General features: G+C 47.7%; 1 protein-coding gene across 1 annotated transcript in view; it reads right to left on the bottom strand.

Moving 5' to 3' along the window:
• The window catches only part of LOC119388279 (uncharacterized), a 406814-nt gene that overhangs the window by 93384 nt on the left and 295825 nt on the right, over positions 1-17605 (bottom strand). The window lies entirely within an intron of this gene.

The raw sequence follows: 17605 nt of genomic DNA, 5'->3' as shown, positions 1-17605 counted from the left end.
CTGGGCCAGTTGGTGCAGCATATTGTAGATTTCATGAGTGAGAAACAGCAGGAATAGAAAGAACTTGAAAGGACAGACGGTCACGCAGTTGGACCGCTTATTCAATATGGTGGTATGCTGGGCCAGTTGGTGCAGCATATTGTAGATTTCATGAGTGAGAAACAGCAGGAATAGAAAGAACTTGAAAGGACAGACGGTCACGCAGTTGGACCGCTTATTCAATATGGTGGTATGCTGGGCCAGTTGGTGCAGCATATTGTAGATTTCATGAGTGAGAAACAGCAGGAATAGAAAGAACTTGAAAGGACAGACGGTCACGCAGTTGGACCGCTTATTCAATATGGTGGTATGCTGGGCCAGTTGGTGCAGCATATTGTAGATTTCATGAGTGAGAAACAGCAGGAATAGAAAGAACTTGAAAGGACAGACGGTCACGCAGTTGGACCGCTTATTCAATATGGTGGTATGCTGGGCCAGTTGGTGCAGCATATTGTAGATTTCATGAGTGAGAAACAGCAGGAATAGAAAGAACTTGAAAGGACAGACGGTCACGCAGTTGGACCACTTATTCAATATGGTGGTATGCTGGGCCAGTTGGTGCAGCATATTGTAGATTTCATGAGTGAGAAACAGCAGGAATAGAAAGAACTTGAAAGGACAGACGGTCACGCAGTTGGACCGCTTATTCAATATGGTGGTATGCTGGGCCAGTTGGTGCAGCATATTGTAGATTTCATGAGTGAGAAACAGCAGGAATAGAAAGAACTTGAAAGGACAGACGGTCACGTAGTTGGACCGCTTATTCAATATGGTGGTATGCTGGGCCAGTTGGTGCAGCATATTGTAGATTTCATGAGTGAGAAACAGCAGGAATAGAAAGAACTTGAAAGGACAGATGGTCACGCAGTTGGACCACTTATTCAATATGGTGGTATGCTGGGCCAGTTGGTGCAGCATATTGTAGATTTCATGAGTGAGAAACAGCAGGAATAGAAAGAACTTGAAAGGACAGACGGTCACGCAGTTGGACCGCTTATTCAATATGGTGGTATGCTGGGCCAGTTGGTGCAGCATATTGTAGATTTCATGAGTGAGAAACAGCAGGAATAGAAAGAACTTGAAAGGACAGACGGTCGACTTACAACTGCAGTTTATTGGAAATTTTTCTCACACGAGAGCACGGAATGGCGCATGTGTAGCCACCTTGTCACAATAAAGATAAGGCCAACTGGAAGGTTACTTATCCGAACTGATATGTGCCGCCCTTTAAGTATTTAGAAAGCCTATTTCCCTATCATTCAATGCTACCGAGGGAACACTGATGCACGTGGTTGAGTTTGCTTTAATCTGACCAGCTTCCGTGATCTCCCTGGTCGGTCTGTGCTTTGATTTGCAAAGAACATTAGTGCTCGTAAACTGCTCGTCGGGCTTGTCAACAGATATGTGGACGTCATTCTAGTAATTTTGAACATAACTAATAACTTGTCACCCACATCTGTTGCTAACAACAATTTAGGTTGTTTTAAACAATGCGTAAGTTCATTACCATTCAGCCATGAACTACCAGCCAATGATGCTTTGCAGTTTTTTTATGTTACCTTGGTTTTTAATCAAGTTGACCATGTTTGTTGGGAACTTCCGCCACGGCCTAAGAAGGGTCTGTTACCATATGACTCATCTCCCAGTAAGCTCGTAAAAAGAGAAATTGCTATTTCCTGCCTCAGTTCATCGTTGAGGAAATATTGCCTGCATAATTTAGAGCATGGCTTCCGCAAGCAAGTGAGTCGCCTGCTCAGCCCTGAAAGTCTCCTTGTTGCAGTGGGCGGCACGTTGTTAAAGAGGACAAGTGCTACCAACACCCAGGATAAAAGGAAAACAGAAAAGATTGTGGTCATGCCGTATGTGTATTCTGTGTCGCACAATTTAAGAAGATTGGTCGCAAGCATGGGGTTGACGTCGTGCTCACACTCCCATGCAGCAAACTGCTCTGGCTGTGATCAAATTATTGGAAGGAAAAAGTGAGCAGGACGGTTGCACACAATAAAAGAAGAACAAAAACAAAGACATGCCATGTATTTTGTTTCGTGTACCGATGAGGTGGTGCACAGAATTCCGTTGTGCTGCAGAAAAGTGTACATCCACCAGACAAGCGTGCAAGCTGTCACCACGCCGTAGCCTCCTTGTTTTTTATTGCGACAGCAATTCTATGGAGAGTCTCGACGGGTTTTCGCCGTCGCCGTTGCTATCGCCGTCGCCGTCATGTCCTTCCGGCATGAAGTCCAAATTGATAAAATCCCCCCGCGCATTGTATGTTCTACCGCGGGTAAAAGCGCTCGAGCGGGGGAGATGAACGTGGCCGAAGCAGAGTTCAAACAAGCCGGCCCATCGCTCGGAGGGTGCATGCGATAACATCACCCCGCTCGGGGGAGACCTGCCGTCGATGCAGACAGGAAACGCCCGGCCTTCTTTAGCGAGCCTTAAAACACGCGAGAAGGGGGGGGGGGAGTGTCGCGTCGCGCCAGCACCAACTTTGAACTTTGAATCTAAGGGCGCGGTCGCGATTGCTGGCGCGCGCGCTATCTCGAAAGCCATCACAGCGGGCGGCTCGTATATCCTTCTACGTGCTGCGCTCTCAACGCGAATTGACTACGCGGAGAGCATCGCTCCCTGGAGCGGCCGTATTCTCTTACACCAGCGTTTTGTAGTTACACGAGATCGGATACAAAACAGTTAGCTGCCAGCCTCACTTCGTTGAAAAAATCCGTAAACAGGTGAGGAAATAAGTTCCAGCCTTGAAGAAGACATGTCCACTTGGCGAAACGTCGGCTCCAGCACCAACCCGCTGTTATGGATTTTTTCATCGCAGCTTCCATCTTCCACTTCCTGCCGTTTTTTGGATAGCCTCACTTCGTGTAACACTACAATTTGTTGCTATCGCATTTATTGCTTCGCCCTTGCTGTGAAACTGTGACTTTTTTTCCTTGCCGTAACTGGCGGTGCACGCTTCGACACTATTCGATATTCGATATTTTCGGCCACTATTCGGCACTATTCGATTCGAGGTGATATTTTACTATTAGCACACCCCTACTAAAAAGCGCACACCGTGCCGTTTCTCTCCTTAATTAACGACGTTTTGAAGAAGTGCATATCGGGTATCAGTGTTAATTACGAGCTTGTTGATGTCATCTTTACGCAGGATTCACGCTTTGCTGTGCCCAAATATATGTTCACAACTTCAGCGACCACAATGGTTTAATCATGATCATGGGCTTTAGTTGTCGCGATGGAGACATGCCACTAGGCGTCAGCATGGGTGCATTCACGTCAAACAGTGCTATAGCCGCCAAACACGAATATATATTGTACGGGCTCTCATATATTACTACACAATAAGCACAACTGTGAAGACCCGTTTCACTTTCGTGTTATACCGATTCCTATGACGGAGGGATCAGCCATGTTTCACCCGAAAGTGTTTTATGCCCGGGTCCACCACGGCTCCACTGACGTATTTCCGTCACGGATATGACGTTGTAAAATATAAAAACTAACAGATGGCAAAGAAAAAAACTAGAAGAAAAATTTCCGTCAGCGGGAGTCGAACTTAGGACCCATTGCTGCACGCGGCCACAGACGGCACGTTGTTCGCCGGGCTAACGGCAAGCTATTTATGTACACCATTCGCTGGTGGCGGTACTCAGAGATCCGTGGTACATCAGCGTGTTTTCGTTATCACTAACGAGATGGCGCGAAGGGCTCGAAGAGCGTAAAGTCACTGTAACGGTAAAAGTACCGCATTCGTTTTCTCTTCGCCGCCGCGCCCTTTCGGCGGCTTCGCCACAGAAAGGGTCCAGCTAGCTCGCCTCGCCAGTGTCTCCCGGCCGCCGACGCACGGCGCTTTGGAGGGCTATTGTTTTTATAGCCTCAGAAAAGCGTGAAGGAACATTACAACATCCCGTATCGTTTTGACACTTCATCGCAAGCCTGTCAAGGCATCGAAAAATGACTGGGTGCTGCGCTTTTGGGTGCAGCAACCGGCGGGAAACGGGCAAATCCCTGTTTGCTATTGGCCTCGAGGCCCACCACTGGAAACGCCGATGCCACCGTCGGCGTGACGTGCTTGGCAGGGTCACGTGGTCTCAGCGGCCACGTCGGCTGCTTTGGAGCACTGACGCGTGCTTTAAAACGAGTTTCAAGTGCCACATGCGCTGCGGTCTGTTCAAATTCGGAAGTTTTCTTTCATTTTCTACTCAAGTGAAACCCTTCTAATAGAGCGGCTGCCTCCGAAGGCGACGAACATGGGGCTCTACCGCTCGATGCCGCAGTGCCGCGCTTACGCAATGGAGCCCAGTGTCAGCCTGCACCGGTAACCACTGGACAATAAATTGCGTGAAGCATGGGTTGTAAAGCTAAGAACCGGCAAATAGCCATCGGCTACGAGTCTTGTGTGCAACAAGCACTTTCGCGACGAAGACTTTCGTTACTGCGTCGGGCCTGCGATGTTCGCCGGCAAATGATGCTTATCTGCCACAGGATGGAAAAGGCGCTGCCTTTTACCATGTGCGATGCCATCTCAGAGCCCTCCCGTGCGACCTCTTGATCGTCGGCCCCGTGCTCAGCCTCCACAAAATCGGCTGCAGATGGGCAAGTCATTCTCTAGATACGTTGAATTAAAAAACGCAAGTGTCCCTTAGGTGTAGAAAAACAGCGCTAAAAGACGGGACGAAGAAAGGACACAAACCACGGCGCTGACTAACAACCAAATGTGTTCTATTCTTCCAGTCCGCATGTATATACTCCGCCACAATCTCAAGAAAACAGAAAAGCAAAGAAACAAAGATGATTAGCCTGCGCAGATGCCAGAAAATCCTCAGACGGACAGAAAAGCTAACTCCTTCGGAAGGAGGGAGATCGAGGGGACGCTGACACATGCCTCTCCGCCGTTATAGATATGGTACGCTTCAGAAATGACACGCGCCCGTTCATTATGGTACTTTGACAAGAATATTGAATCTTTAATAGATGGCTGGCAACCACATTCATTACAGTCCCTTAGGCATTCGCCAAAGATGACTAGAAGGCGAAAACCATCTTCTTCTTGTCAGTAGTTGTACTGATTCTCCCGCGCCCCCCTCGAAAAGCCTTCTGCACCTAACGCGGTTTTGCACGGCCTCCGTGACCGATCACGGAGGCAGTGCAAAGCGACCATGACGTGTGAATACGTCATCATGTGACGTCGCGTCATGTGACGTCATATGGTGACACCATCACGTGACGATTATTTTTTGCATCACTCGTGTTGACGCCGCCGACGCGGGACGCCGACGGGCAATCTTCCCATTTGATGAGGAATCTAGGGCTTTCGCCTTCATAAGCTATATGTTTCGCATTGCCTCCGTGATCGGCCCACTGATCACCTTATGTCACGTCTTGGTGATGTCATAACGAAGTTGCAAATTTAGGATATCTGTGACGTCATATGGTGACGTCATCACGTGACGACAATTTTTTGCGTCACTCGTCTTGACGCCGCCGACGGTCAATCTTCCCGTTGAAGAGGCATCTAAGGCTTTCGCCTTCATAAGCTACGCGACGTTTGCTGGTGGACTAGCGAGAGTCAAATGCTGCGGCTGTGTGCTGCATTTATGTTGGCAATAACGTTTTTCAGTCGAGCTTGCGTTCCCCTGACGCAAGCACAATGTGCTAAAGAGCCCAAATTTATTTGTGCCACTCTCAAACTCACGTTGGGCCTCTCCAACCCCATATATTTTCTTGGAGCCTCATTTATTTACGTGGGAAAGATGCCACCCCGTTGGCGTTAGACACGACACTGCTGCCAAAATTGCTGAGGTGCTCGCAAAATAATTACTATCCTGTTTTGCGGCTGCTGGTTGCTGCAATAACGTTTATTTTATTTACCACTATTTCAAGTTCGTGTGGGTCCTAGTTGACAGCCGACGTTTGCAGAGCAATTTATTTGTTTTCCTTGGCGTTGCATGCTACTATATGCTCGGTCTCGTAGACTGCTTCTCCTTCCACCAGCAATCTCGAAGTGGTGAAGCTTTGGTCTATGAATTTGTTGATGACAGAGAGCGGCAAGTTCACTGGAATACAAAGGGATCTGTAATTAAGGAGCATTAAAAAAAGGCGTCGCATTTGCTCACGTTACGTGTGAGCACCAAACGAAACGAATGCACTGAATAAAGAAACAGAAGCAGCGGCTTTGCCCGCTGGGAAGACCGATCAATAGGCAGTGCGAGACAACATGTCAAATGACATTAAAACGTACACGAATTTAAACCGAAAAAAAAAAAAACACTGAATCGTCGGGACGGCACATCACAAATATGCCATGCGCACCGAAGCCGTAGTTGTAACTAAATTGTTTTTCAACTGCTCTGATAGCGTCCGCGCAACAGTAGTTTGTGCACTCATAGATTCTCATATTTTGCGGCCTAAAGTTTACAGCAGCGCGGTGCCAAAACGCGCTCGTAGCAAAAGCGAAACCATCAGTACGAACATACATGCAGACGCTCATACATGCAGAGGCACCGTCAGTCGTCGCGAACCCGTGCGATCGCTGGCTTGAGGCTTCTTTCTGTTATGCTCCGTTTGGTTATACAGGCAGTCTACTCTAACGAGATATTTCACATAGTTTTCACTCAGCGATCGACTACCTTTCACGCAAGAGGCCGGTTCAAGGGTTTCCAACGCGGTGACCGCGTGAGGCGGGTGCTCGGTTTTCTGCAATGAGACAGCGACTGTAGACTACCTTGCGCTTTCAGTTCGTCGAAAATGATTATTTTGACAGTAAAGAATACAGTTCCTTTCGAAAGTACTTACAGAAATGCCCTGGCGGGCTTCCGCGAGGTGTTTTTGTAGAGCGCCGACGGTATCCTACCTAGCACGCAATCGAGGCGTGTCCGATAGAGGGCGACTCCGTAACTCCTCGCGGCCAATTTGCACAGAATAAGGCGGGAAAAATTTGTTTCCGCGAGGTGTTTTTGTAGAGCGCTGATGGTATCCTACCTAGCACGCAATCGAGGCGCATCCGATAGAGGGCGACTCCGTAACTCCTCGCGGCCAATTTGCACAGAATAAGGCGGGAAAAATTTGTTTCCGCGAGGTGTTTTTGTAGAGCGCCGACGGTATCCTACCTAGCACGCAATCGAGCGCGTCCGATAGAGGGCGACTCCGTAGCTCCTCGCGGCCAATTCCCACCGGGAAAAAGGATACAAGTGACGGGCTCTGTGGCTGCACAGAATAAAGCGGGAAAAATTTGTGTCCGCGACTGATACCCGCCTTTGTGAGGTAAGTGTTTCATTGAGAATTCGCGAATGTTGTTTCCGGAAATGTTTGCGTCTCCCCTGCACTAGTGCAACTTGTTTCGCGTGGTTACCGCAGAAGGTTCATGCACAATAACATTGCCGGGCAGCTCTTAATTATGTTCGGCGTAAAATTGACGCCCTTGGGCTCACATATAACCGTCAGCGCGCCATGAAAACTGACTACTACGGAGTGGTAGTGCGTGACGTGTATGTTTGAAGAACATAAATAACAGGTGGTAACATGAAAATAATGGCAGCCATGTCATGCAAGGCATGATTTACATGCCATGCTCACGATGCTGTCGCGGCCGGTTCGCTGGCTTGATATGCACCAAAATCGTTATTGCGTGACGTGACTGCATGACGAACATAAATAACAGGTGGTAACATGAAAACAATGGCACGCATGTCATGTAAGGCATTATTTACATGCCATGCTCATGGTGCTGTCGAGGCCGGTTCGCTGGCTTGATATGCACCAATATCGGTATTGCGTGACGTGACTGCACGACGAACATACATAACAGGGGGTAACATGAAAACAATGGCACGCATATCATTTAAGGCATGATTTACATGCCATGATCATGGTGCTGTCCAGGCCGGTTCGCTGGCTTGATATGCACCAAAATCGTTATTGCGTGACGTGACTGCATGACGAACATAAATAACAGGTGGTAACATGAAAACAATGGCACGCATGTCATGTAAGGCATTATTTACATGCCATGCTCATGGTGCTGTCGAGGCCGGTTCGCTGGCTTGATATGCACCAATATCGGTATTGCGTGACGTGACTGCACGACGAACATACATAACAGGGGGTAACATGAAAACAATGGCACGCATATCATTTAAGGCATGATTTACATGCCATGATCATGGTGCTGTCCAGGCCGGTTCGCTGGCTTGATATGCACCAAAATCGTTATTGCGTGACGTGACTGCATGACGAACATAAATAACAGGTGGTAACATGAAAACAATGGCACGCATGTCATGTAAGGCATTATTTACATGCCATGCTCATGGTGCTGTCGAGGCCGGTTCGCTGGCTTGATATGCACCAATATCGGTATTGCGTGACGTGACTGCACGACGAACATACATAACAGGGGGTAACATGAAAACAATGGCACGCATATCATTTAAGGCATGATTTACATGCCATGATCATGGTGCTGTCCAGGCCGGTTCGCTGGCTTGATATGCACCAAAATCGGTATTGCGTGACGTGACTGTATGACGAACATAAATAACAGGTGGTAACATGAAAACAATGGCACGCATGTCATGTAAGGCATTATTTACATGCCATGCTCATGGTGCTGTCGAGGCCGGTTCGCTGGCTTGATATGCACCAATATCGTATTGCGTGACGTGACTGCACGACGAACATACATAACAGGGGGTAACATGAAAACAATGGCACGCATATCATTTAAGGCATGATTTACATGCCATGATCATGGTGCTGTCCAGGCCGGTTCGCTGGCTTGATATGCACCAAAATTGTTATTGCGTGACGTGACTGCATGACGAACATAAATAACAGGTGGTAACATGAAAACAATGGCACGCATGTCATGTAAGGCATTATTTACATGCCATGCTCATGGTGCTGTCGAGGCCGGTTCGCTGGCTTGATATGCACCAATATCGGTATTGCGTGACGTGACTGCACGACGAACATACATAACAGGGGGTAACATGAAAACAATGGCACGCATATCATTTAAGGCATGATTTCTATGCACAAAATCGTTATTGCGTGACGTGACTGCATGACGAACATAAATAACAGGTGGTAACATGAAAACAATGGCACGCATGTCATGTAAGGCATTATTTACATGCCATGCTCATGGTGCTGTCGAGGCCGGTTCGCTGGCTTGATATGCACCAATATCGGTATTGCGTGACGTGACTGTATGACGAACATAAATACAGGTGGTAACATAAAAACAATGGCACGCATGTCATGTAGGCATTATTACATGCCATGCTCATGGTGCTGTCGAGGCCGGTTCGCTGGCTTGATATGCACCAAATCGGTATTGCGTGACGTGACTGTATGACGAACATAAATAAACAGGTGGTAACATGAAAACAATGGCACGCATGTCATGTAAGGCATATTTACATGCCATGCTCATGGTGCTGTCGAGGCCGGTTCGCTGGCTTGATATGCACCAATATCGGTATTGCGTGACGTGACTGCACGACGAACATACATAACAGGGGGTAACATGAAAACAATGGCACGCATATCATTTAAGGCATGATTTACATGCCATGATCATGGTGCTGTCCAGGCCGGTTCGCTGGCTTGATATGCACCAAAATCGTTATTGCGTGACGTGACTGCATGACGAACATAAATAACAGGTGGTAACATGAAAACAATGGCACGCATGTCATGTAAGGCATTATTTACATGCCATGCTCATGGTGCTGTCGAGGCCGGTTCGCTGGCTTGATATGCACCAATATCGGTATTGCGTGACGTGACTGCACGACGAACATACATAACAGGGGGTAACATGAAAACAATGGCACGCATATCATTTAAGGCATGATTTACATGCCATGATCATGGTGCTGTCCAGGCCGGTTCGCTGGCTTGATATGCACCAAAATCGGTATTGCGTGACGTGACTGTATGACGAACATAAATAACAGGTGGTAACATGAAAATAATGGCACGCATGTCATATAAGGCATGATTTACATGTCATGCTCATGATGCTGTCGAGGCTGGTTCGCCGGCTTGATATGCACCAAAATCGGTGTTGCCTGTCGTGACTGTATGACGAACATAAATAACAGGTGGTAACATGAAAATATTGGCACGCATGTCATGTCAGACATGATTTACATGTTACCACCTGTCACTGACGTTCGTCATACAGAAATATCTCGTCATATCAATTTTGGTATATATGCATTTCATTAAACGACCACAAGCGCCTCGAGACCATGTCATGTCAATCATGTTTCACATGAAATGTCTCTCATGATTTGCACGTTATAACCAGTAACATATGTTCGTCATACACTCTTGTCACGCCATACCAATTTTGGTGTGTATCAAGCTTTCGAAGCGGCGGTAAGCACACCATGAGCGTGGCATGTAAATCATGCCGTATATGGCATGCATGTCAATATTTCCTTGTTATCACCTGCAATTTATATTCGTCATACAGTCATGTTATGCCATACCAGATTTGGTGTACATCCCATTAACGAAACGGCGTATAGATAGATAGATAGATAGATAGATAGATAGATAGATAGATAGATAGATAGATAGATAGATAGATAGATAGATAGATAGATAGATAGATAGATAGATAGATAGATAGATAGATAAGGTAAAAGTCGCAGAAGTTCGCTAAGAAATGCTTCGCATTTAGTAAATGCCGACAGCCGAGCGCGTAGATGCTGCGCGCGTTGCATTTCTTTGTCGCGTTAGTACGCATGCGTGCGCGTGTAGGCAAGTTAAAACTGCCGCTGCTTCTTTCCTAATCAGTTAGAGAACAACGATATGCTTCATTCGGGGCTGCAAAAGCGCACGCAATGCGTAAAACATGCGTTACTCCGCGTGAAATCAACACCGCGCCGCCGCAGCCTCGGCCGCGCTGGACCAAATATGGCGGCGGGCAGGACGGTCGTGGTACTTTTCCCGTTTCAGTGATTTTAGGTCGTGCGAATAACTTGAAGCAGCGCGAAAAAACGAGAATGAAGAAGACACACACTCAACAGGACTAGCGCTGGTCGTTTTATATGTGTTCCTTCTTTGTCCTTAGTTTTTCACGCTGCCTCAAGTTATTCTCTTTCGCGCGAGCTGCGCCTGTAGCGGTCACCTATGGAAGTAAAGTTACGCTTACGACGCGGGACATTGCCCCAGCTTAAGAACCTGGCAAGCCAGCTCCTAAAAGTTAGTTGTCAAAAACGACTCCCGTTTCTGTACAGTAGAGACATATTTGAACATTCTGTTAAAGTTACAGTGTCGCACCACAAACCGCGTGGCTTCCCGGTGTGTTTAAAATTTTACAGTAGGGCCCGATGTGTTTCTAATGGGCGGTGTTCAATTGTACTGAGAAGCCACACGCTTTGTAGTGCAATATTGCAATTTTACCAAAACGTTCTAGTAGGTCTCTACTCTATAGAACCCCGATTCGTTTTTGATAGCTTGCTTTTAGATAGTGTCCGTTCTGCGGCGTCCGCACCCATATTGTGCTTGCGCCAACTCTCCCCCCTGTCCTCGCGTGAGCGCGAGGAGGTGGCGTGAGCGCTGCCTCCGCTTCGTTTCTCCTCTCCCATTTCACTCTCTCCGCCACAGCTGTGCGCTCGTATATAATGCGGCGCTCGCTCGCTCCCGTTGCACTCTCCTTCGCAACGGTGCTATAGGCCTCCAACGCTCAAGTTTGCGCAGCGCCGTCCGCCGCCCCAGCGGAGAGAGGGGAAAACTCCGGTAGCTGGGACGGGTCGCTCTTGCTTGGTTTTCCCATCGCGCGCGCGGAGAACGTGCTCCCCGGGGCTTTTATCTCGCATTTTTCACGCTATGGGTGCCGTTCCTTCGTCGTACTCGAAAGCAGGCACGCAGTCCTGCTGCATTGTGAACTGTCACAAAAGTTTAAAAATGTCGAAGAGCCGAAAACTTCCTGTCATGTTCTACCGTTTCCAATGCAAGCAGTCCGAGGAGCAGAGGCGTCAAGAGTGGATTATGGCAGTTCGCCGCGATGCTTTCGCGGTCTTGTCACCTTGAAGCAGTTTTTGTCGTACACAGTATTACGAACTATTAACGGGGAGAAACGCGATGATCGTGCTCATTTGAAAGGGAAGTGCGTTTGTGAACCGAAGTTACAACAAATAGACAGCCGCTGTACGTTTCGAGATTGCGCGCTGGTTTTCCGAGTCAACCATTTGTAATGTTACAGCAGCGGAGCATTTGGGCTTATTACACCACAGTTTAAATAACGTACCGTGAGTACTAAGTGTTTAATTCAGCTGATTGCGGTACATTTCCCGTCGCGGCTCCCTGTAAACAGAATTAAGCTGTATGTTTGCACTGAGCGTTTATATTGGCCTTGCATGCGACACGCCGTGATTGCTTAGAAGGCTGAAGTGTTGCGCTGCTAAAATCGTGGTCATGGGTTCGATTCACGCATACAGCAGCTGCATTTCGATGGGAGCGAAATGCACTAACACCGGCGTACTTAGATTTACGTACACGTTAAAGAAACCCAGGTGGCCGAAATTAATCCGAATTAATCCACCACGGCGTGCCTCGTATTAATGTCATGCGTTCGGCACGTAATAAAAAGCCTTGCATGCCGCTTTGGAAACGAGCTGAAAAAAGAACCAAGGTGGCAATTAAATTTTCGATGGCTTCGCGAATTCAGATGCGCTTATTATTGGGCACAAATCTCGGCATAATCATACACATGCGCGATCCCAGTGGGTATTGTATAGTATCAGGGGCGTAGCCAGAAATTTTTTCGGGGGGGGGGGGGGGGGGGGGTCCAACCATACTTTATGTATGTTTGTGCGTGCGTTTGTATGTGTGCGTGTACATATACGCAAGCAAAATTGAAAATTTTCGGGGAGGGTTTGATCCCCCCCCCCTGGCTACGCCCCTGTATAATATGATAATGACCAAGCGAGCTGTCGAAACAACCAAAGCGACATTCGAATAAGCGAACACGGTGCGTGATGAGGCGTCGATATTATTCGAAATGAAACACGCCTCTGCAAGAAACATGCATCGTCGAAGTGGGCATGAAATATTTATTTATTTTTTGTTTGCGTATATCATTATGCTGTCAAAGGGAGCTCTAAAAAAATCCAAGGCGACATTAAACTTGCGATCCGATGTTGTTATCATTCGATGCAAACCTCGGCAAAAGTGAAACTCCCACGAAACTGAACACTGCGCATTGCGATGCAGCCAGTGACTCAACAGGGCAGATGTAAATTTATGCTCTTCACACTGAGCTCATAATAAATTTAAAGCCGCACGACAAACTTGGCATCTAAGCAATTGAAAAGTTATCAATAGAAAACGCACTCGAAAGCGTGCTGGTTGGTTGCTGACAGCTCCGAGTATACACGACTGCCGCAACGAATGTGCGTTTTACCGATAACATAATTACAGAACTCGCGCAGTCACCTCCCTACTCATGTCAAAGAAATGTGCCCGTTGAGCATTTGCACGCACGTAGCGCTCGCACAAACAGCATCGCCCTTGACGACCTGCTCGGTCCCGAAAAGGTGGTCGATCAACCGTCCTCCTCTGGTAAGATTCCCACCGTTAAAACGTTTTTTTCCATCTCTGGGATCTTTCTAAACCTTCAGAGCAAGCGACACGTGAAGCTGCACGTGCACGGCGAGCAGAGAACAGCGCGTGCAGGGTGCCGGAACGTGCGGAGACAGCGCAGTCAAAAGGCAGGCGCGGAGAGGGGAGCGACCGGTTTTCGCTAGAAAGGCGGCGAAACGCGAGCGCCGCAGCGCCCCCTGGCCGAGCTTGGGAGGCCTATATAGACTGTGCTGCTCCGAAGTCTCGAGCGCTATGGACGCTCGCGAAGCTGAACGTAAACCGCAACTCCGGCAAGCGAATCTCTAAGCTGCGAGGCTGCGAAAACGCGCGTTCGCTGTGCTTATGTCATTCGCTCTCTGTGCAACAGTGTGCGAAACGCCATGAACAACGTCAACGTCGGCGCTAGTTGCAGCGACAGCGCCACCGCCGCGGAGCAGATGAAGGCTCGGGAAGCCGAACGTAAACGTCAGCGTCGGCAAGCGGTAATTCAAACGCCTCAACAACCACCGTCTGATAAGTCACATAAGAGAAACGGAAACTCGGTGCGCACCCCCCGCGATGCTTTCGCATCCCACCATGGTTGCCCTTAGGGGGAGATGATGTGTAATGTTTTTCAAGAGATATGATTTTATTGCGATAGCAATTATATGGACACTCTCGGTTGATTTTTGCCGTCGCCGTCATGCCCCGGATATGTATATGTATGTATATATAAGTAAAAACCACAAATAAAATTAATTGAGAATAAATAAATTCTGAAGCGCTCGACCGTGGTTTCGAACCTGCGACCCCTCGCTCCGCAGCTCGCTGCCTTAGACAATTACGCCGTGCCTCATCTTTTTCTTGCACGGTATTTATTACACTGAGTATTAGAATGCACAATATGAGCACAAATAAAGCAAACAAAAGTAGAATCACATAGCGACAGTAAGCGCTCAAGCGTTGCTGAGGACACACTCCATGGCTAACACAACGTGCAGTAGAACAGTGAGAGTTCTTCACATCGCGTTATATAGAAAAGGTGGTGAGGCCGACCACCTCACCAAGAGGGGTACTAGTCCGGTCTAAAGTCCAGGTCGTCATAAATGTCTTTTAGGTGAATAGCCATTCAAATGAAGTATATGCTTGAAGAAATGGTGGGTTCTGCATTACCGTCTTGCGTACGTGTCTTCCATAAGCTATGCATACCCATGAGGAAAAACATATCATATGGCACTTCATCAAGCGATGTTGGTATAAGATAACGTATGGTGTGACAAACTATGAAAAAGCTTTTCTTCAGTGCTCGCTGAAGGACATCCCAGAACAGAATAGCATCTTTGCAGCTAACAAAGCAATGTTCTATTGTTTCCGGCACATAACATAGACGGCAGTTAACAGAAGAAACAAAAATACCTTTTCTTTTTAACCATGTGTTTAGCGGCAGTGTTTCAGAGTGTAGCTTATAGAAGAATGTTTTTGAATTAGGAAGAATATACATTTTGCGCACACGTTTCAACACATCGTGGCCTGAAAGATCGTAGTACAGTGATCGGTAGAACGGAGGCGGGAAGAGCATAGCTAGTAATTCCTTATATAGTACCTTGCGCGATACTGTGTACAGGTATTCCATAGAAACGCGAGCTTTAAGGAACCGAACTGCGAGATAAACTTCCTGCACGAATCCCTATAAACAGGGGCGTTCGGAGAAGTTTGATGAAACAACTAAGTCTGGCAAGCAATCAACAAGTGTAACCTGTAAGAATGAACGGATTACGGGATGGGAATTGTCTCGAAAAAAGAAGAACCATGAAACTGTTTGCCATAGATAAAGATGTACTAATCCCAACCGACCCTCACCAACTGGCCTGAAAATGTTGTCACGACGCATGGGCTCAGAAGTCGAAGACCAGTTGTCATTAATATTGTATCTAACTAAGAAACGAGCCCTTAAAAAAAGTCATCGTCTTTCCTTCATTCATAGCGAGGGTCTCGTTCTGGCAGACTTGATGCCTTCAGGTAGTATGCGAGGGACTATTGGTGAGCTGCCAGCTCGTAAAAAGATCACGTGCTACGTGACGCCAACAGGCAGAAAAAGAGTTCCACAATCGCCACCATGGCTGCGACTGGCGCTGACTAACACTCCTAGGTATAAATGCACATACAGTAAAACCTCGGTGATACGATCACAGCTCATACGAATTTCGGGGTGATACGAGTTTTTCGTTGGTCCCGGCCGGCCCATTGGACTGCAATGTAATGAAGTACGGTTGTTGCGAACCGATTTTCACCCAGCGACGTTTGATACGAACGTACGCTATCGCCCAGGTACGAAGAGGTGTTGTCCGCGATGTCGCGGAAGACGCGCCAAGCACGTGCGAGCGCTGGAACGCAAGCGTGGGCATGCGCGCCGCACCGCCGAATCGTCAGAATCACAGAAGAAGAAGAAAACTTTTATTAATTTCCGGCATATTGCTGGGCTGGGCTTCCACCTAGGAGCTAACGGAGACACCGTGTCTCCTGGCAGCTTCCTCGGCCTGCTGGATCGCCCAGAGTTGCTTGTCCAGGCCCGAACTGAGCAGCGTAGTCCGCCAACGCTCCCGAAGGCCTTCATTGGAGGTCGCGACCCTAGTATTGCTGATTAGTGTAAGAAAAACTTTTCTTACGGTCAGAATAAACCTTCAGAGACGCGTCACGGCCTCCGAGGTTGTGTGCGCGAATCTTTGACGCGCTTATGTGCTTCCGTGTGCCTTCGCATTTAGATTACAGAGGACATTGGCGCCATGCTTTTTTTCTAACGCGTCGACGCGGGCTGCTGTCATTGTACTGTGTTTACACGTGCCTCCCTCGTGCATCAGACATCTTACGAAAGGTGGACGAGGGCCGAAAGAAGGCGAGGACGGTCTTGGCGAAGGAGTCAGGTCTCACAACGTCAACATGCGCGACCGTTGAGGTTGCAATTGTGCAGGAACGGCCGTAAATCTCTGAAAAAACCATCCCCAACAACTCCGAGATAACAAAATCATAACGCAGGACCGCGGTTTGGTAATTTTGTGGTCTTGATCCATCGCGACAAAGCGCTTCTTTTGTTACTTTCGCTGCAGTACTCTGGTGTCATGCAAAAAGGCATACTAAAATTTGGAAGGGGCTACTGCTGTCGCGAGTCACAACGCACCTGATTCAATAATTAAATACGTGCGTACGGGCCGTACATTTACGAGTGCAGGTATGATTGCCGACATCTAAAAACATAACTGACAATCATTCAGGGTTCTTTCTGACGTTGCTGCGGCCCTGAAAAACAATAAATGAAAATGTACGCCATCTTTCTTTTGTCGCATGCTAATTTTCCGTGCTTTCTGGTCATACGAATTTCGGATGATACGAATATTTTCAGCGGTCCCGTGAGATTCGTATCACCGAGGTTTCACTGTATATACCCCATAAAGTGGACGGGAGGATGACCGCCACCGTAGCTAAGTGGTAGAGCATCAGACGGGTTATTCGAAGGTCGCAGGGTCAGTCCCTGCCGGCGGCAAGTTACCTTTTCGTCCACTTTACTTTCTTCACACTTTATCTTAATTACAACGAATAACATCTTCTATACTTTCTTTGGAATTATTGTCTATTAGTTCTTATTAATATTGTATCTAACTGCAAGGCGTGTAACACATCACGTACATACCTCCATCACATTATATGTGCATGCCCAATATCCGCAAATGATATCATACACAGCATAATCTACAAGACAAAATAAAAATGCTTGAGCTGTGGGCGACTACACTGCTCAGCGAATACCTAAAATATCAGCTCAGGGCAGACGGCTGGCGGAGGACGCTGCTATGGTTCAAGGCACGGCCTGACGGAAAGGGGAGCTTTACAGAACTAGCCTAGCTCCGTTCCCCTGTCGAAGCCAATAGGGATTCAGAAAGGGCAATTGACAACCGCCCGTCTGCTGCACAAATGAGCC

This window comes from Rhipicephalus sanguineus, chromosome 3 (assembly GCF_013339695.2).
Source record: "Rhipicephalus sanguineus isolate Rsan-2018 chromosome 3, BIME_Rsan_1.4, whole genome shotgun sequence".
Classification (NCBI taxonomy): Eukaryota; Metazoa; Arthropoda; class Arachnida; order Ixodida; family Ixodidae; genus Rhipicephalus; species Rhipicephalus sanguineus.
The sequence above is the reverse complement of the archived record's forward strand: the minus strand, read 5'-3'. Positions and strand labels throughout refer to the sequence as shown.